Source organism: Pinus tabuliformis, chromosome 7 (assembly GCF_031772625.1).
Source record: "Pinus tabuliformis cultivar Carrire ecotype Pingquan chromosome 7, CPIR1, whole genome shotgun sequence".
Lineage (NCBI taxonomy): Eukaryota > Viridiplantae > Streptophyta > Pinopsida > Pinales > Pinaceae > Pinus > Pinus tabuliformis.
The window spans coordinates 274,773,220-274,795,461 of NC_142293.1; the positions used below are offsets into that span (position 1 = coordinate 274,773,220).

The 22,242-nt window shown below is 35.6% G+C and overlaps 1 pseudogene; it reads right to left on the reverse strand.

Annotated features, from left to right (window-relative positions):
* Positions 1 to 12,630: 12,630 nt before the first annotated feature.
* Positions 12,631 to 20,090, reverse strand: LOC149246944 (putative F-box protein PP2-B12 pseudogene; annotated as a pseudogene).
* Positions 20,091 to 22,242: the final 2,152 nt, after the last annotated feature.

Sequence of the window (22,242 nt, forward strand, 5' to 3'; positions counted from 1 at the left end):
TCTTCAGATTTCTATGAGCTCAAGGAAGAGAACCTTGTGTTGCAGCGGAAGCTTGAGATGGCTCAGTGGACTATCACTTATTTAGAGCAGCGGACCAAACAGCTGGAGACCGAGAAGGAGTTGGATGAGTTATGGAGGATTCGATTCGACCGAGTCATCAACCGCAGGAGGCCTGGGGACCCACTGCCCAATGATAGAGAGTTATTGCTCATCCGAGCAAATTGGCGCTTGGAGGGACTGTTAGACAAGGCAAACCGTGATAAAGAGATGCTCCGGAACATGAAGACACACTACTGGGCAAGATTACATGTTTGCAAGGCGAGAATGAAAATTCTCCAAAGAGAGCTGTCAGAGGCCCGGAAGAAGAAGAAAAGGACAAATCCACTCCGCATCTTGGCTGAGGCATCCCTCACTCATCCTGGTACTGATCAGCCTTGATCTAGCATCAAAATCTGAAAATTTTGAGAATTTTGGAGCATTTTGCAAATTTTTGGTAAAATTACAGGTTTTGCCCACGGTTTGGTCTCACCCCGGGTGAGACCATTTTGAAGGGCTGCTCAGAATTTTGCAAACTTGGCATTTTTGGAAAGGGTATGCAAAAATAAAAATTACCAGTACTTGGGGGCAGCCTAATTTTGAGTTTTGAGCCTCCAAAAGCTCAAAATACACCTAAAAATTGACTTTCTGCCCACTTTTTGAGTTGCAGAAAGTGACCTTGGGAGAAATGGTTTTTGAGGGGTCAAATCTACACCAAATTCAGAAATTCCACTTGGGATGGAAAGTAGACAGGCCAAGCTTTCCAATGAGCCATCTTGCACCTGATTTGGATCAGTGGAACCCACTCAAAAGTAGCTGCAAAGGGGCGCGACCAGAACTTCCAGGGGCGCGACCAGAACTTCCAGATTTGCCAGTTTTTGACTAGTTCGGCCAGAAAAGCACTATTTTCACTTTGGTTGACTATTTGGGCATGTAAATGATGGATTATTGTGTAAATTTCATGGCATTAGATACTTTTACTCTTCTTTACCACTTCTAGAAGCTTCTTTGATGTAAATAGTGAATATTTAATGCATAGATAAGCTTCCTAAGTTTTAGAGGTAAGTTGTTGAGCTGGCCTATTATCTAGTGACTGATTTAGAATTAGTTGCAACAGCTCCTAGGAAGCTGAGCTCGACCCCTAGAGGTGGGGAAAGAGGTTTGACCTTCTATATTATGCCTTCTCTTTCTCATTTTGATGGTTGGACTCTAGAGGGAGAAGTGCTATTGTATTTTTGACTTGTATTTTCTGCAATTTGAGGAAAAGGAAGGCCAGGGTTTTGCAGACTTCATTGTGGATTCTTGTGGATTATTATGTTGATGGTGTGTCTCCTACTGTTATTGTAAGTGTGTTTATGTGTTCCATTTCTTAATCTCTTGCTGCTATTTAAACAAAAGAAGTGATAAAGTTTGAATTCATGCATGCCATGCTCAGCTTTCAATTTTGTTTAAAATTTATGTTTTCCACTGTCTAGAGAGGATTCGAATTCATTGTTTGCCCTCTTTAGCCTCTCTTCTTTCTTCCCTGATCATCTCTTTCAGTTAAAGGCATCAGCATAGACTCCTACCTTGCCCCAAAGACCCACCTGCAAAAACTGAGCTCAATCCCCGCACCCTAAATTGCACTCCCTCCAAATTTCCACCAAAAACCCAAAAAATCTTTAAATCAACCCCCCTTATCAATTTACTAGCCTAAAATCTTTGATCCTAATTGGCCAGCTTATTATATTATAAGATCTATCAAATCTGACCCGAGAGAGCCTTCTCATACCTCGTAGGGCTAGCTACGAGGTGAAATGGTTTGATGTAGCCTTGAGAGTTTGTCTATCTCAGCCTAGGTGAATTCCAAGTGCTAACAGGTTGTATGTTTACCATGTGTTTAATAGAATTATTGTCCTGGTTGGGAGGGTTCAGGTCAAGTACTTACTCAAGTTTTTGGTTTAGAAGCTTTATTTCTATGTTACTCATCATTTCTCAAAGCTTCATTAATTTCTGGGTAGAGGCCTGAGTCCTAGCCCTGAAAAAGTGGCTCGGAATTTGGGGTCGCTGGTACAAAACTGACTAGAAATATCCACAGTCACTGGGAAGCAGACCTGTGGGAGCGACTGGAGGCTTACACTCGCTTAGAGGCCTTGTCAAGGGAGCGAATGAGAGCCCAGGTCAATAAAAAAGAGATTTAGCTTAGGGTTTGGACACCTGGAGGGGTCAGGTAGCTCCTGTAACACCTTAGGGAAGTAAGTAAGGTCTTAAGTTGTCGACTCCATTTCCTTAAGTTCATATAGGAGGTTGAGTCTTATAATAGTGACCCTCAGCTCATGTTTACCCCAGGAAAACCGATGAATGTGGGTAAATGTTGGAGGAGGCAGTTACAATTGTAGAGATTATCAGATCTACAAAGACAAAGACAACATGAACCTAGTGCTACTTATCTGGACATGCATAAATCCAAGGAAATTCCATATGAAATCTCGAAGCATGGATTGGAAATAAATAAGGTAGAAGATAGAAAGTTAGAGAAGAGGCTCATGAATGCAATTGAAGACATCTATATATGTTCAACCACATATTTCTGATTCAATGGAACTAAGATTGAACGATGAGTTAGGCTTCTGAATGTTTGACATGCAAAACTTCTCTTTTTTCACCTTAGATTTGTAGGTCCAAGCTCCTTTGAGTTATAGACACAAAACAAAATTTTTAGGTTCTTGTAACCCCATCTTCTGAGATGGCATAAGTGGTTTGGAGGTATTATAGAGTGGTATTATAGCATAGGTTCAACACTGAACTTGAAGGGCTCACACACGAAGTAGAATTTTATTTTATATGGATGAGTAAATTAGTGTTAACTTAAATTAGAAGTTAATGTGACCATGAACTTTGATGGAATTCTTATTTATCCTTTTAATTTCCAAAATATGTAACTGACATGGATTTTGGTTGTGTGAATAGATTCAAGTCAGCATGCTTAGTGCTGGCATAGCAAGGTTACAATTAATATGTTTATGCTTGATTTAGTTGAAAAATGTGTGTGTGTGTGTGTGTGTGTGTGTGTGTGTGTTAACACATAAGAAGAGATAATCTACAAAAAATAAATAAAGGAACGACTAATAGAATTGTGCAATACAACATGGACATAACCTCTCCTAACTAGGAAGAAAATTCAATTGGAAAGAGGTCAAAAGAAAATTCCCTTGATTGAATGGATATCCTTAGAAGCTTGAAAGTTGAACTAAGAAGTTGTAATGCTGAAAATGGAAATATTTTTAGAGTTGAAGAAAGGAAACTAGAGGTGAATATAGTGACATTGTAGAACATATCAGATCTACAAATACAAAGACAACATAAACATAGTGCTAGTTATATGAACAAACATAAATCCAAGAAAATGCCATCTGAAATCTCAAAACATGGATTGGAAACAAATAAGGTAGAAGGTAGGAAGTCAAATAAGAGGCACACAAATGCAAGTGAGACAAAGTGAGAGGGGCAACTCCACTCAACACTTTAGAAAGAGAAAGAAATAGACATAACAAACTATATATTGCTACAACTAGGTCACGAAGACACCGTTGTCAAAGGAAAAATGAGAAAAACACAATGTCAGAAGCATTCAAGAAAGAAATCCCCCTCCCTTTGATGGAGAGATTAAGAGGAGAGAAGAGGTAGAAACCTTACTTTTGGGCTTAAAAAAGTACTTCAGATTCCATGACTATTATGAGAATATAAAGACCAAGATAGATATTTTTAATCTGAAAAGAAAAACTAAAATATGGTGAAAATATCTTAGCATTAAGGGAAATTTGAGGTCTAAAAAGGGTCTCCTAAGGAAAATAATAAATAATAGTTAAAATAATAAAATAGGAGTGATGAATTTTTAAAGAAAAAGAAAGGAAACTACTTTTTAATTATATTTTTTTCTTATCTCCTCATACATTTACTCAAGTGTCAAATGTAGACACCTATTAGATAGAGATTTAAATTCTACATCCAATGAGTACCAACTCTGCATACTTTTGAGTAGACCAACATTGACAAAATATGAAAATACATGAAAAGAGCACACTCGAACTTCCTTTTACTTCATATTTTTGGGAGTGATCACTGTGGGCTTGAACTTCCTTTTACTTCTTTGTTTGGGTACTTCTCGCCCTATGCTTATGCTTACTTTTGTCTACAACCAAACTTCTTTGAATTTAATAGTAACTTCTCCAATTTCTACACTTTATTACTTTCCTATAAAGGTATTCTTCCCTTGAACTGATGCTTCTCCTCGTCTACAATTGTTCTTCTATTTGCAACCTTTCCTCTTGTTTGTAACTACTCCCTTTTTTTTATATCAAGGGAGAGATGTTGCCCCCTTGAACTTATACACTTATGTCAATTGAAATACATCATTTACTTCACTTTATTCGCACATCATGTGATGTCCATTCATATCTTGCAAGATTTCCATTTCAACATTATTCTCGTGACGTTCTCATCTTCTTAATGCACTTCAATCTATCACGTCTTCTTATATTTGTCTTTCACTAATAAGTAGTTAGGATATTACTCCCATAGAGTATTTTTTCTTTCTTTTAATCTCATTAAAGACATAGATATTGTTTGGAGACATGATGGCTTTTGCTACCAATCAAAAAAATTAACTAAATTATAAATTTGGTTTAAATCAATTTTATTATTAATTATAAAATAATTAATATATGAATTAAACATATATACATTGAAAGACATGTAAAAATATTTAACTATGGAGATGTATGTACACTTTTCATGGATATTCTTAGCATGTAAAATAGGTATTGTTGCAATATCATGGTTTACTAATATTATATGCCAAAAAAACATAACATGTATAAAACATATTTATATGATTTTTTTTAGATTAATCAATTTAATTAAAAACACATAAAAATCATAAGTATTTTTTAATAAATCTAAAACTTTAATATGTGACTATTATTACAAATATTATAGAATTTTTTTGTATAAACATTAAAACTCTGCCATCCACTTAATAATTATTAATAATTAAATTCATACGACTCTTCTTTTATTAATCAATTTATTTACAAACACAGAGAGAGCATATTTATTTTTGAATAAATATAAAACTTTAAAATGTGACTATTATTACAAATATTATAGAATGTTTTATATAAAGGTTAAATCTTTACCATCCACTTAATAGTTATTAATAATTAAATTATAATTTTGAAAATTCTATTTCAAAATAAACACATTTATAAACATAAATACCACTCATCTAATAATTATTAATAATTCAAATAAAATTTTAAAAATCTTATTCTATACATAAAAACCTATCAATATAAATATTGAAATTAAACCCATCAACAAAATAATACAATGTTAGATCTTAAACTTTTGTGATCCATATTGATAATAGTATTATCTTTCAGATTCTTAAAATTTGGTAGACTTTTAGAACTAAATAATATGGTTCATCGTCGGGATAAAGGTGAAAAATTCAATCTTTGCAATTGTTTAAATAGCAAAGAAACATCCATACCCAAAATTAACCCCAAATAAACTAACTATTAAAAAAAATGATTAAGAAAACAAATTTAACACAATTTCTCATAATTATCAATAATTCAAATAAAATTCTAAATATCCTATTCTAATACATACACAAATATCAATATAAGCCTTGAAACTAAACCAATTAACAAAGTAATACAAACAATTTCACATAGCCGCTACTTCAACGAAGAACGAACATCCATCGACTATTTTCTTTATTTGGAAACCTGAACCAATCAACGAGCTCTATAAGAATCTTAGCGGAGATCCAAAGTAAGGCTCGCACAAGAAGGGCTATTTGGACGGATTTGCGGTGTTCTTCGATTTCATCCTTTGCTTCAAAATTGTTTAAATTATGTTATATATAATTTTAGTAATTGATTGAGATAAGTTGAATAGTAGATGTACTGCAAGGTAAGGCGTTTGCCAATTAATATAGAGATTTGTATAACTTTGAAACTCAATTTATTTGTGTAGTTACGCTGGTCTACACTGTTGAAATATAATTTCAACCGCGTCCATTCGTTTGTACAACGTCGAAAACCGCCTAAGCAAAACCACTTAAACTTATCGGATCGCCTTTGGTCATCTAGCTGTTTCCGGACAGTGGACTCCGATACAATGTAATGCAGCCACGTGGTCCTCTACATACGTCAGCAGAACTGACTTTTCGGACACTAATGTTCAGCACAAAGGAGCCTCCCGAAATCTTTGTCCACCGTCTGATTCACTTCAATGTTCTCCGCTGTCCATAAATCAAACCTGCATACGGGCCTGCATCGAATTAATTACATTGCGTGGAGTAAAACTAAAGTTTGGTTGACCGCAGTTTTTTTATTAATGCATTGTCATAGGTGTAGGTAATGTATTTAAGTTTTTATATACGACATATATTAATATGCATAAAAACGTGATATATTGTTTTTTTTGTTGTGTTGACCATTGTAATATGAGAGCTCGGGGGAGTGAAAGAGAACAGAGAAGAGTGCACAGCAGTGCATAAGTTATGAACTGAACAGCATGTCAAGCAAGGAGGAGATGAACGCACAGCAGTGCGAAATATAAAAACCTGAGTTTTGTTGGTTGCTCAAAAAAAGGGAAGAACGAATGAAGATTTGTATGGTGTGAGCAAATTTTTTTTTTATTGTGAATGTAATGTAAGATTTACTGCACATGTAAAAATTTATTTTACAGTAGTAAATGTAAAAGGATTTTATAACAGTAAAAGAAAATGAGAATTTTTCACAGCAGTGTAAATTCTCAGGTGGAGAAAGAGTAAATATTTTTGTTGGTTGAATGTTATTTTTTTTTGGTGAATCCCTCTCAGTAAAAGAGGATGAATATGTATCAGAAATTTTGTTTTAATGAATAGAAATATTTTTCTGGGTATGTAATACTCTGTTCTCAAGAAATTTTTTTTGGCTTCCCTGTGCAAAAGATCCTGTGGAGCAAAGGGAACAGAGCATTGCCTCTGTGTGTTTAGTTTTTTTTGTTTTTGGGATTTTACCAGAAAAATCCCCAACAGTGGTATCAGAGCAGGCTTAGGCTCTTTGAAGGTGTTCAAGAAGCTGAAGGGAGGAGTCTTTTGTTGCAGCAGTAAATCTTCTCGAGCAGAGTGAAGTCTCAGGAAAAAGATTCAGGTATTCCTCAAAGTTTTCTTTTTGTTACTGCTGAAACAGTCAGTGTTCTAAAATACACAGTCAAGAAATTCAAGCATAGTTGAGGATGCAAGGAATGGCTAGCACCAGCACTAGCATGGGTATGTTTAACACCCAGTTCCCACAGTTTAATGGGAAGAACTATGACTACTGGTCAATAACCATGAGAGCTTTATTTATCTCTCAAGATTTATGGGAATTAGTTGAATATGGGTTTGAAGAACCAGCAGATGAAGAAGAATTTAACAGTTTGACACAAGGAGAGAGAGATCTGCTGAAGAGCAATAGGAAGAAGGATGCAAAAGCCATTGTATTGTTGTATCAAGCAGTGGACCAGAGTGTGTTTCCAAGGATAGCAGCAGCTAAGACATCCAATGAAGCATGGCAAACCCTTAAGACAACCTATGAAGGCAGGGAGAAAGTGAAGACAGCAAAACTACAATTGCTGAGAAGAGATTTTGAAAATCTGAGCATGAAGGAGTCAGACACCATTGACTCATTTTTCACACATGTGATTGGTTTGGTCACACAGATGAGGACTCATGGATAAACCCTTGAAGAAAGGAGGATTACGGAGAAAATATTGAGGGTCCTACCCTCAAAGTTTGATGTGATTGTCACCACCATAGAGGAGACAAAGGATCTCTCAAACTTTTCAGTTGATGAGCTTCATGCATCACTGATAACACATGAGCAGAGGTTGAGTAGAAATGAGAACTCATCTCTAGAGCAAGCCTTCAAGACCCAGATGTCTTTTGGAAGAGGAAGAGGTCAAGGCAGAGGAAACAAGAGAGGAAGAGGCAAAAGCCAGAACAGAGGTGGAAGGAACAGCCCAGCAAATGCACAAGGAAGAGGCAGCAATCCAAATCAGAACCAAGGCCAAGGCAACAGCCAACAAAGAGGACAATATCATGCTCAAGGACAAAGGTATGAAAATTCCAATGTCCAATGTTATTACTGTAAAAAATATGGGCATTATGCCAGTGAATGTAAGAAAAAGCAGCATGATATAAGTAATAGACAAAATGCAAATGTCACTAGAGAAAATATCAGCCAAGATAATGTGTTGTTAGCTTGTAACATGGCTGAAACAAACAGTGAAAACATATGGTTTTTAGACTCAGGTTGCAGCAACCATATGACAGGAAACATAGCCCTCTTTTCTGCTTTAGATCAAAGTGTTAAATCAGAAGTCACACTTGGCACTGATAGAAAAATTTCTGTTATGGGAAAAGGAGAGGTAAAAATATTTACAAAGAAGGGTGAAAGGAAAACCATAGCAGATGTCTACTATGTCCTTGGAATGAGATGTAACCTCTTGAGTATTGGACAGCTTGTTCAAAAGGGTTACAATGTTTTCTTTGAGAATGATGTATGCACCATCATGGATATAGCACCCAGCAAAAGATGCATTGTTGAAGTGAAGATGACAAGGAACAGGATGTTCCCTCTCAGAATAAGGGCAGATTTGAAAAACAAAGGAGAAATTGCAGCAGTCACCCAAGAGGCTTTCCAAAGCATGCCAAAGGATGAAAATTGGTTGTGGCACTTGAGATTTGGACATCTCAATTTTGGAGGTCTAAACTTGTTAAGAAGAAAAGGAATGGTAAGAGGATTACCATTGATAGAGAAACCAGACAACCTTTGTGAAGGTTGCATTTTGGGGAAACAACATAGAGAAAGTTTTCCATCAGGTAAAAGCATAAGGGCAAAGGCACCCTTAGAGATCATCCACTCAGATTTATGTGGACCGATGCAAGCTCCATCATTAGCAGGCAACCAATATTTCCTAACATTCATTGATGACTGTACAAGAAAAACTTGGGTATATTTTCTTAAAAACAAAAGTGAAGTGTTTGAAAAATTTAGAAATTTCAAGGCACTTGTGGAAAACCAAAGCGGGCTGCATATAAAAGTTTTGAGAACTGACAGAGGAGGTGAGTATATATCGAAGGAATTCCTACGATTTTGTAGAGAAAATGGTATTCATAAACAATTTACAGCCAGGTACACCACACAGCAAAATGGAGTTGCTGAAAGGAAGAATAGGACCATCATGGATATGGCGAGGAGCATGCTGAAGGCAAAGCATTTTCCAAATGATTATTGGGCTGAAGCTGTAAATTGTGCAGCGTATATTTTGAAAAGGTGTCCTACAAAAGCAGTGTTGAACAAAGTGCCGGAAGAAGCATGGAGTGGGAGAAAGCAAGGAGTCACCCACATGAAAGTTTTTGGATGTGTGGCCTATGCACACATACTAGATCAGCTAAGGAGGAAGTTGGACAGCAAAGGGGAGACATGTATATTCATTGGATATAGTGAGGAATCCAAAGCCTACAGGTTGTATATTCCATCCACCAAGAAGTTTTTTGTCAGCAGAGATGTTTAGTTCATTGAAGAAGAAGCTTGGGATGGAAGCATAGAGAAAACAGTGAATGTTAAAAACTGTTTCTCTCATGATGAAGATGATGAGGAGGTGGATGAAATGCATCCCCAAATAGTAGCGCCAACACAAGGACAGCAAGGGACATCATTGAGGATAAATGAGAGTGCTTCTCCAAGCACACCACAAGGAGGAAATTCAAGTGCGTCTTCAAGCACTTGCACACCAAATGAAAGAGGTAAGAAATTTAGAAATCTAAGTGATATTTATGATGAAGGAATGAATTCCTTATTTGCCTTGTATTGTCATGTTGATAATCCTATTCATTTCGAAGATGCAATTAAAGATAGGAAATGGATAGAAGCTATGGATGAGGAGATGAATGCCATAGAGAGAAACAAAACATGGGATTTGGTTGAGCTACCAAAAGGCAAAGAAGTCATTGGAGTGAAATGGGTTTACAAGACCAAGAGCAATGCTGAAGGTAAAATAGAAAGACACAAGGCAAGGCTGGTTGTCAAAGGGTACAAGCAGCAGTATGGGAGAGATTATGAGGAGACTTTCGCACCGGTTGCAAGAATGGAAACCGTGAGAGCAGTGCTGTCCATAACAGCACAAAACAAGTGGAAAGTCTACCAAATGGACGTGAAGTCAGCGTTCCTAAATGGAGTGTTAATGGAAGAGGTTTATGTTGAACAACCTCTAGGCTATGAGAAGAAAGGTGAAGAGCATAAAGTGTGCAGATTGAAGAAAGCTCTTTATGGGCTGAAGCAAGCACCAAGAGCATGGTACAACAGGATAGATTCCTATCTATTGGATAATGAATTTGACAAGTGTGAAGGGGAACCCACCGTCTACATCAAAGAAAAAGTTGGTAAAATTTTAATTGTTGTCTTATATGTTGATGATGTTATTTTCACATGCAATGATGATCAGCTCATTGAGAATTTTAAATCAGTCATGAAAGAGGAATTTGAAATGACTGACATGGGTTTCTTGAGATACTTCTTAGGCATAGAAGTAGATCAAAATGAAAAAGGAATTTTCATCTCACAGGAAAAATATGTAAATCAAGTATTGGGCAGATTTAACATGCAAGAATGCAAAGCAGCGATCACTCCCACAGTAATGGGATTAAAACTCAGCAGAGACGACAACAGCAAGGATTTTGATCCTAGTTTGTATAAAAGCATTGTTGGCAGCGTTATGTATTTAACAGCAACTACGCCTGATATTATGTTTGCTGTTAGTTTAATTTCCAGATTCATGGAGAGGCCAAAGGAGGCACATTGGCAAGCAGCAAAAAGAATTTTAAGGTATGTCAAAGGTACCAAAATGTTTGGCATATTATATAGTGTCTCAGAAAGTTCAGATTTAATTGGATACATTGATAGTGATTGGGCTGGAAGTGTAGATGATCGGAAAAGCACTTCCGGTTATGTTTTTCATATGGGTTCAGGAGCCATTTCATGGGCTTCTAAGAAGCAGTCCATTGTAGCATTGTCTACAGCAGAGGCTGAATATGTGGCAGCTACAGCAGCAGCATGTCAAGCAGTTTGGATGAGAAGGATGTTGAGGAGCTTAGGCCAAGAGCAGGCAAAAGCGACAGTGATTTTTTGTGACAATAGCTCAGCTATTGCATTGTCAAAGAATTCAGTGTTTCATAAGAGAACGAAACACATTGATACAAGGTTTCACTACATCAGAGAATTGGTGAATAATGGAGAAATTGTCCTAGAACATTGCAGGACTCAAGAACAGGTTGCAGACATTTTGACAAAGCCATTGGATCAGAAAAGCTTTGAATTTTTGAGAAAGTGTCTGGGTATGACCGAATTCCCAGCAGTTGAAATTAAAGGGGAGTGTTGAAATATAATTTCAACCGCGTCCATTCGTTTGTACAACGCCAAAAACCGCCTAAGCAAAACCACTTAAACTTATCGGACCGCCTTTGGTCATCTGGCTGTTTCCGGACAGTGGACTCTGATACAATGTAATGCAGCCACGTGGTCCTCTACATACGTCAGCACAACTGACTTTTCGGACGCTAATGTTCAGCACAAAGGAGCCTCCCGAAATCTTTGTCCACCGTCCGATTCACTTCAATGTTCTTTGTCGTCCATAAATCAAACATGCATACGAGCCTGCATCGAATTAATTACATTGCGTGGAGTAAAACTAAAGTTTGGTTGATCGCAGTTTTTTTATTAATGCGTTGTCATAGGTGTAGGTAATGTATTTAAGTTTTTATATACGAAATATATTAATATGCATAAAAATGTGATATATTATTTTTTTTTGTTGTGTTGACCATTGTAATATGAGAGCTCGGGGGAGCGAAAGAGAACAGAGAAGAGTGCGCAGCAGTGCATAAGTTATGAACTGAACAGCATGTCAAGCAAGGAGGAGATGAACGCACAGCAGTGCGAAATATAAAACCTGAGTTTTGTTGGTTGCTCAAAAAGGGAAGAACGAATGAAGATTTGTATGGTGTGAGAAAAACTTTTTTTTATTGTGAATATAATGTAAGATTTACTTCACATGTAAAAAATTATTTTACAGTAGTAAATGTAAAAGGATTTTACAACAGTAAAAGAAAATGAGAATTTTTCCCAGCAGTGTAAATTCTCAAGTGGAGAAAGAGTAAATATTTTTGTTGGCTGAATGTTATTTTTTTTTAGGCATTTTGTTTTAATGAATAGAAATCTTTTTCTGGGTATGTAATACTCTGTTCTCAAGAATTTTTTTTTGGCTTCCCTGTGCAAAAGATCGTGTGGAGCAAAGGAAACAGAGCATTGCCTCTGTGTCTTTAGTTTTTTTTGTTTTTGGTATTTTACCAGAAAAATACCCAACATACACTAACGTCAAAAGTATAATAGCAGTCTCATTAACTGAATCCAGGATCTCCACAATAATAAATTGTAGATCTTATAAAACAAAAACAAAACTTAAATTAAGAGACATGAACAAGAAAGATCTCTGCAATCCGCTGCAACCTAAATGTCATTAAGTAGTGATAGGTTCTGGGGTCACTCCATCTATAAGAAGTCCACCTTTCCACTTATTCAGTTTCTCGTCATTCATAGCAAATTTGACGACAGAAGAATTTTCATCATGGTTATCTTCCTCCGTATGCACTGCAAATTCTCCCGAAACCACTTCCATCCATCCACTTTCATTTATACGTTTCCTTTCATCTGCTTCTGTCAAAAGGTGCTCCAATTCCATCTCATTTCCGGCTGGCGTTGTAACTGAAAACCTAATGGGCATTCCACTCCACCCGCTGGATTGTTCACCAAATTTAAGTAGAAACACCACTTTGTACACGGTATTAGCGGACAAAAGACTGCAGTCAATAGCACCTCGGACCTCCAGCCAGCAAATCATTAACAATTCCGCAGTCTCTTCAAATCTGAACGCACAATTTATATCAACTTTATATCAAGTTCAAGAAAATCTTGCGGGATCTCCTGTATGATGCATAATGTTCGATCAGTTCCATCAGTTCGATCAGTTCCATCGATCTCCACCGTCGATCTCTGAAGGTGCATACGGGCCTGCAGCGAATTAATTTTGCGTGGAGTGGAAGTCTTTTTGCGTTGACCGCCGGATGGATGAACTTATGGTTTTTAATGTTGTTCGTATTGTTTGGTGGAGGCCCGTCTTAAATGGTTATGGGCACATACGTTTTATATTTTTTATATGTTTTATATATATTATGTAAGCCCGCAGTTGGTCGTGGTAAGGTGCATTTTTTATGAGTAATTGTACCTGCGCACGGTGAGGGGGCGTAATATTTTTGGTATGTATGTTTTATGTAAAACATTATGTTGAGCCCTCATGCATAAGTGTAGTAAAAAGTCAATGCGTGGTAGTTTTTAGAGTTGTGGTGCCTGCACGCTATTTTTCATGGAAATGTTTTGATGTATTGTGTCTGCGCATGTAGAAAGTTTTTAGTGTGTGAGTGTGGTGGCTGCGCTCGGTGCGCATGTAAATTTTTGTTGTAATGAACGCACAGCAGTGCGGTAAAAACTGAACAGAGGCGTATGTAATTTTGTGGTAAATGTTAAACGCACAGCAGTGCGAGATATCAGGAGCAGGGGATGTAATTTTTTTTACCCCATTGTAAAACAGAAGTTGTTGTAATGCCCACAGCAGTGGAAGACCAGAAATGAGGAGACAGAGTTTCTCCAGTGAATCCCTCTCTGCGCAGAGGATGAAGTGTGTAACAGTTTTTGTTTTTAAGCAATAGAAGTATTTTATGGCTGTGAAATGGACTGTTTTGAGTCATTTTGTTTTTAATAGCTTCGCTGTGCAAAGGTCCTGGAAGAAATGAAACAGAGCATTGGCTCTGTGGTATTTGCATGATTGGTTTTGGTATTTTCCCATGTAAAAATACCCAACAGTGGTATCGGAGCTAGTCCAGGCTCTTTGAAGACTCAAAGAATCTGAAGGAAGGTGTGGTTGCAGCAGTCAAACCTCTCCAGCAGTGTGAAGCCTCAGCGAAAAGGGTTAAGGTATTTCTCAAAGCTTTCCTTTGTGTTACTATTGAAGAAACAGTCAGTGATTTAAAAAAAACACAGTCAAGTATTTAAAGCCTAGATAAGAATGGCAAGGTCAAAGAAGAAAGCCTCCAAGCCTGCTAAAAATGTGCCTCCCTCCTCTACTAAACTAGAAGGCAATCCATTAGAATACATTCTATTTGAAACCCCAAAGTTTGATGGAAACTTTGATGTATGGGAAATAATGATGAGGGCTTTCCTAATGTCTGAGGGGATTGAAGTCTGGGAGTCAGTGATTGATGACAGCAAGATGGATAAAGAATCCATGGAGTATGATGCACAAGCAGCAAAGACTATCTTGGATGGACTCCCTGATTCTGTGAAGAGGAATCTAGGAAAATATACATCAGCAAAAGATATATGGGACAGACTGCATGACCTTCATGCAAAGGGAGCACTGACCATGACAATGAGTCAAGAAGAAAGTCATGAACCCATCATAGAAGCTGAGAATGAAAAGCTTGACCTCAACAAGCTTCAAGTAAAAGAAAGGGATGAAGAGCTTGCCAAGCTCAAGAAGGAGCTGGATCAATGCAAGAGGAAACATCATGAAGAAGTCATATCCATGACAAATCAGCTGAACAAGGCAAAGAAGCAGGAAGATGCCTTGACAAGTCAACTTGAACAAAGGCACAAGAGAGTGAATAAGCTTGTGGAAGAGATTGGACAGTACAAGGTAGAGGTCTCCTCCCTTAAGTCCGAACTATAAGAAGCCAGGAAGCAGGCACAAGGAGCTGAAAAGAAAATGGAGAGCAGTCAAGAAGAAATCTCCAAAATGAAGTCAGATATCATCTCCCTCAAAATAGTAGTAGCTGAAGCTACTCGTAGCAAGGAAGAAACTGAGGGACAACTAGCAAAGAAAAATAATGTATGTGAAAAGTTGGAAGAAGAGATTGTCCTCCTCAGGAAAAAGGTTGAAGGGATGAACAAGATCATGAAGAGCTCTCAAGCATTGGATGCCATGCTCAGCTATCATAGATCTCCATTTGATAAATCAGGACTTGGGTATGTAGCTGAACCCTCAAACAAGGATGAGGATGCTTTAAGCAAAGGAGATGTGAAGAAGCCAGAAAGAGATGGTGATGCTCCTAGTTCCAGCAAAGGCAAGGAGAAAAATGAAGGCTGCAATAGAAGAAATCCTACTCCAAGCAGAAAACCAGCTCCAAGAAGAAATGTAGTTGATGTCAAAGAGGCAAGAGGCAATGGTGATCATCAAAGGATCTCAAGGCAGCAAGGCTTCAGAAGTACATCAAGGAAACCTCCATCTCCCAGGTACCAAAGTTCATTTTATGGTTATTGTTATGCTTGTTCAAACTTTGGTCATATGGCAAAAGACTGTAGAGCATTTCATAAAGATAAATGTTGTGGTCTCCAAAAATCTCCAAGAAACAATTTTGGAAGAAATCATGAATTCTCATTCATGAATAAAGTTGAATGTTTCAAGTGTCATAACATTGGGCATATGGCACGAGACTGTAACTTAACATGGGCTCCTATGCAAGCTAGACCCATGCAAAAGAAGAAAGTTACACAAGTATGGAGAAGGAAGGAAAGGCAATCTGAAAACCCCTTGAACTCCCCAGTGGATCTAAATTTGTTTTGAGAAGAGTCTGCCAAAAGAAGACAAGCATACATTAAAGGGGAGCTTGTAATTTTTGTTTGCTGAACTGTATTAACAGTCATTTGTTGATGGAGGATGTATTGCAGCGCAGCAGTTGCAAATGAAATCTTTGTTAATCCCTCTAAAAGGTAATATGCAGCAGTGATGAAATCAGCAATGTTTTTGCTTTGTGTTTATGCAATATGCACAGAAATGCATAAAGAAGAAATGGGGCAGCGCTCAAATGTAAAGAGCAGCAGCGAGATAAGAGAGAAATGCAGGGCATGGAGACCCTCACAGCAGTGGGAAGACAGAACATAAAACAGCAGTTTGGAAATTTTTTTTGGAGCACATGGATTAGAATGAACAGCAGTTTTGAATTTTTGCATGGCAATGGAAGGTAGTTTCATTCTATGTAATGTTAGAGAATATACTCACAGCAGAATGAGTGTAATGCACAGCAGATGAAATGTTTTGTATTGGGAATGAAAATGCAAAGCAGTGAGAAGAAAATGAGAAGAAGGCAAAACGCAGCAGAGCGTAAATGCCCAGTGGCTGAGAATGCAATGAAATTTTTGTTACACAGCAGTAAAAAAAATGTAATGTTTTTTTTCTTCATATGCAATGCAGCATGCAAAGAAACGCATAAAGAAAAACAGGGACAACAGATTTTTAATGCACATGGGTGAATGAGAATGTTTGCGGCAGCAGAAAATCGAAAGGAATTGCACAGCAGTGCATTATGAAAATAAAAAAAATGAAGATGAAGATTGTGTGAAGCAAGGGTGTAAAAAGAAAAGGCAGCAGCCCGTGTTAACAGAAGTTATGGACAACAGCATGATGGCAAGAAGGAGAAGCACACAGAAATGCAAATAAGAAAATGCAGTAGCATGAAGTTTTGTTGAAGAAATAAAAGGTAATGGACAGCAACACATGTAAAAGAAAATTTTGTTTACATCAGTATATGTAACTGTAATGAATGTGTTGTTCATTGAATTGAAATGCAATATATGCAACAGCAGTAAGTGTAAGAAATGTTTACACACAGCAGTGTAAATTTGAAAATTGGGACAGTGTAATTGTTCCAGAAAAGGACAGAGTATTTTGTCTTTGAAAAGTACAGAAGCAGTGCAAGTGTAGACACAGCAGTGTGGGGTAGACACAGTAAAGAAGATGGCACAACAGTGCAGTAGCATAATGTAATGAGTTTGCACACACAGCAGTGCAATGATTGTTTGTTTTTTAAACTGCATGTAAAGCAGTGTCTGTTTGTAATCCCTCTGTTAATGAGGAAGGTGCTTTTTAGCACAGTCATTTGGTGAAACCCTCTATTAAAGAGGAAGGTGCTTTTCAGCATAGTCATTGGTGAATCCCTCTGTTGAGAGGAAGATGCTCTTTAGCATAGTTTGGTAAATCCCTCTGTTAAGAGGAAGATGTTTTTTTATAACTGGTGAATCCCTCTGTCATGAGGAAGGTGCTCTTAAGCACAGTTTCATGTTAATCCCTCTATTAAGAGGAAGACAACTTTGTTTGTTTGTGAACTGCATCAGAAGCAGTTGGTGAATCCCTCTATGTGAGGAAGATATCTTTGTAACAACAGTACTAAGGAATCCCTCTACGAGAGGAAGAGTCTGGGTATGACCGAATGCCCAGCTGTTGAAATTAAAGGGGAGTGTTGAAATCGTAATTTCAACGCAGCGGCAACATCGTTTCTGCATACCCGCTTGGAACTTCTCGGACCAGCTTTCCGGCGAAGGAATAATCCGGCAAACGAACCCGATGGAATATGGTGGCGCCACGTGTTTCTCACCTGACATCAGCCAAAGTCACTTTCTCGGGTGCTAAAGCTCAGCATTAAAGTGGCTTCCGATATTCATCACAGTCGTCCGATCTGGTTGCGTGTAGTCAGCCGTCGATCTCCGAAGATGCAGCCCGCCCGCATCAAATCAAGGTTTGCGTGGAGTAAAAACTAAGTCTGGTTGACCATACCTGTTTTAATGCAATGTCATATGCGTTGGTAAACTTTTAAGTTTTGTCCATACGGCACATAATATGACATTTAGTTTTGTTGACACATAAAAATATTTTTTTGTAAAACGTTGACTTTGTATGGCATTGTATTATCGCACACGGGAGTAGAACAAATACATATGTGTTCGCAGCAGCGAGGAGTATTATGGAGTTGTTATTGGGCATGGGAGAAACGTAGCAGCAGCGGAAAAACTATATGTATTGTTGCACAGCAGTGCACAAATAATCCAGTTTTCTCATTGTAATAAAAAGGTATGTATGTAGTGTGAGAGCCCGGTGTGGAGCAAAAATGAAATAGAAGTTTATGCACAGCAGTGTGAGTGAAGAGAACAGGGGAGCGCACATGAAGCAGGTGAAGACATTGCACAATAGTGCATAGATTTTATTAATGAATTGGATTTGCATTGAAATGCAAAAGAAAAGAATGCATAAGTTTTTTTTGTAATGTGAAAATCCAGGAATGTAAAAAAAAGGATTTCACTCAGATGTAAATGTAAATTTACTTTACAGTAGTATGTGTGTAAAATGTTTTTCACACCAATGAATGGAAAAGGGGTTTTACAGCACTAAAACCCAGCACAGTGAACTCTTAGGTGGAGAGAAAATCAGAGTTGGCTAAATGTATTTTTGGTAAATCCCTCTGAGTGAAAGAGGATGAATGTGTATCAGTGTTTTTGTTTTAATGAATAGAAATGTTTTTATGGTGTGTAATATTCTGTTCAGTCAACTTTTATTAAAAACTTCCCTGTGCACAAAGATCCGTGGAAACAGAGCATTGCCTCTGTGGTGTTAATGTTTGTTTGGTTTTGGTATTTCACCATTGAAAAATACCCAACAGTATGATGCATAATGTCTTCCAAAATAATGCAACAAACCTGGCAGCAAATAAATAGTCCTTAACAAGATTTTCAGAATTGAAGGCAGAGTCTTTTCGAGGTTTAACAATTAAATTAGTAGTTTGTTTACAAATAAAGCAATCAAACAACTACTCATCAATCCCATATACCAAGTCTAACTACTCATCAATACCATATACCAAGTCTAACTAGGTTGCAAATTTGTCTATAAATTATGGAAATTTGGATAATATTTTCATAAAATTTAGTAGAGATTTTTGTAAATCCAGTTTACATCCGTTAAATTTTAAGATTTTGGGTGTCCAAGTGTTTTTTATGTTGTTGAATCCATTTCAACCATAAAAAAGAAATTCAGACTTTTCCTATCAAAATTTTTGAAAAAAAACTACAACATTCCAACCATTTTTAACCATCAAACCAAATTTACTCACACTCACACCATACTAAAATTTGGTATCTTTCTAATAGATTATTATTATTATTCATAACTAATCATGATAATAAAATCATAAAATTGATGCTAAAATCTTACTTGCAAAATTGGTAGGTAAAATCTTACCTGGAATCCTGTCTAGATGGCCAATGCCAATAGTGTTGATCAACTCCCGAAACAATGTCTAAGTGCCTTGCAGATAGCGTGTAACCGATCTTCCCTATGGATTTCTCCAGCCAAAATCTCTATGGTTACCGCAAAAAAAATATAAATAAATGGATTATCGATTCGGTTCACCAAAATTTATAGTCAGCTTTGAATAATAATAGATATTTTGAGCATTTAAGCGTTCATCATGATTATTTATTCTGGGAGATTATTTTATATATATATATATATATATATATATATTTCGTTGTTTCTGTTTCTGTATCTGTATGTATATATATATATACAAATGAGTATGATGAACTTGTTTATATATATTTTTATTTATGTTTCTCTTTCTATTTTTATTAATAAATTGATTTAAACTGATTTCTACTGATACACAATTTATCTCCAAAAACAACCCACTAAAAATATTAACAAACCAACACTTATGTATGTATAAATACCTTTGTTCCTCCATCTATGAGAATCGATTCGCAGAGGCGAAAGTAGAGTTCTCTCTTTGAAGAGTATGCAACGGGGATAAGAGCCCTGAGCAGGACCTGGTAGCATTTCTGAGGAATGAATTTGTTCCAGAGCGAGTCGTCATAGGTCGCAGATCTGAACACTTTGGAGACGGCTGAGAGTCTACAAATATCACGTGGGGTAGTGAAGGAAAGAATAGCAGATATACAACTCTCTGGTAACTCCACCAGATTTTTTTGATCCTCATGTGCACTCCATTTATCCATGGTCGTGATAGCGTTCTGTGGCAACTCCACCAGAATTGTCTCATGCAGGTTGCAGAGTACTCGGGCAGTTAAATTGCCCATGATTGCCTCGCCACGAATCTCATGTAGCTACCAACTCTTAAAAATTGCGAAACAGTGAAGTCGAACGAGTATTTGTCAGCTAATAATTGTGCCAAAGGAAATCTGGAACCAAGTCGTTATACGGAGTCAATCATCCACGGAGGTTGGTAACGTATAAAAACAAATGAGTCAGTGACATTCCGGTACGATTTTCCTGATTGAGAGGTCGCAGTGGGGTTGGGATTTTCTAAATCCAGAGAATCAAGTTGAACAACGTTTTGCTGGCGTTGGATTGGTTGACGGACTAAGACGTAACGTAAAATTGCACTAGACGTTTTGGACTTCTTTTTTGTGGGTAGGTTTCTTATTTTGTGGTCCAATTTGGATGGATTGGAATTATACGTTTGAGTTAAATTTAACTGCTCCTGAATACCAATGAATATGTGACCACAAAAAATTCAAAATTTTCACGTCTAATTTGTTCATAACTTTATAAGGATTAATTGGATTTTGTTCATAACTTTATAAGGATTAATTGGAATTATAATTTTGAGTTAAATTTACCTGCTCTTCTGGCCAATACAAATGAAGATTTGACCGGAAAACATTCGAAATTTTAAAAGCCCTCTAAAATTTATGTTGAAATATTTGGATTGGATTGGATACTAATACAATGGTTAATAAATGATATAGATGAATAAAAATTAATTTATAATAAATATATAAAAAAATATTTAATTAGAAATATATAACTATTAATTAAATTGTAATTTTATTTAAAATATTAATTAATAATAATAATAAAGAAAATTAATATATCAATTAAATATATATACTTAAAAAAAAATATTTCATACAAGTTAAATCGCATTATTTACTAAATAATTATTAATATTAAACTAAAATTTTAATAGTTCTATTTCAAAATAGATAGACATAATTATTTGTGTAAAAATAGACCAACTTTTGCAAGAGAGTATATAATGTAGTTATAAACTTAAAATTAGTCTTAATTTGGATCTACCAAGCATCCGAAAGATAAAAGTATAAAAAAATTTAATACACAAACTTTTTATTGTCAAATTTAAGAAAATGTTGACACTTTTGATTTTCTCCATAATTAAAATGGATATATAATAATCTTTCATAATATTTTTTATATCTACATAAATTTCAAATTCATATATATATATATATATAAACATTTTTGTCTTTTGTCTTATTAAAACACTCATACTATATATAAAATATATATGTGTTGATAATTTTTTATATATTTTATAATTTTTTTAATTTAAATATATTTTTTTACATATTTTATAAAAAAAATAATTTAAATATTTAATGTAATATATATAGATTTGATGATATGTATCTAAACATAAATTTATTATAAAAAAATTCATTATAAGTATTAAAATTTTACATGTTTATTAATTGAATTTAAATATAAAATTCTTAAATATAATGATTATATATATGATCATTATTTTATTATATATCGTAAAATAGACATAATTTATAGTTATTATTTATATTATTTATAAATATTTTTATTTCTAATTCTATGTTTAGAAATTATTAGTTTTTTTATATATTTATTAAATATGTGCTTTAAAGTTCTTAGGGCTTTTCAAATTCCCATTAGTTAGCAGAAAAAACTAAAAGTTTGGGCTTAATATAACTTAATATTAATAATAACTTAAGAGAACAAAAAAATCCCCAACCTCTATCTGATATATATATATATATATATATATATATATATATATATATATATATATATATATATATATATATATTACTTTAAGCATACTGTGAGGAAATGTCGTGGTATGAAAAAAATAAATTTAAATAATAATAATTCATATATATATATATATATATATATATATATATATATATATTTTTTTCTTCTAGTACTAAGACATTTTTAACCATGGAAAATTTTAAGGGCTAATATGCGCCATTTTTTCTAAACATGATTAGCCCAAATTTTACAATATAAAATTATTTTACCTTAAAAATCGCCAAATTTATCTAGAGGCTATATAAAAAATCATTATAAATTTCAATAATTTTACATATATATCAATATATTTTTTATATTTTACATATTAGGGAGTAGTGAAATTCGTCGATATTTTTAAACATCAAGATAATTTTCCATCCT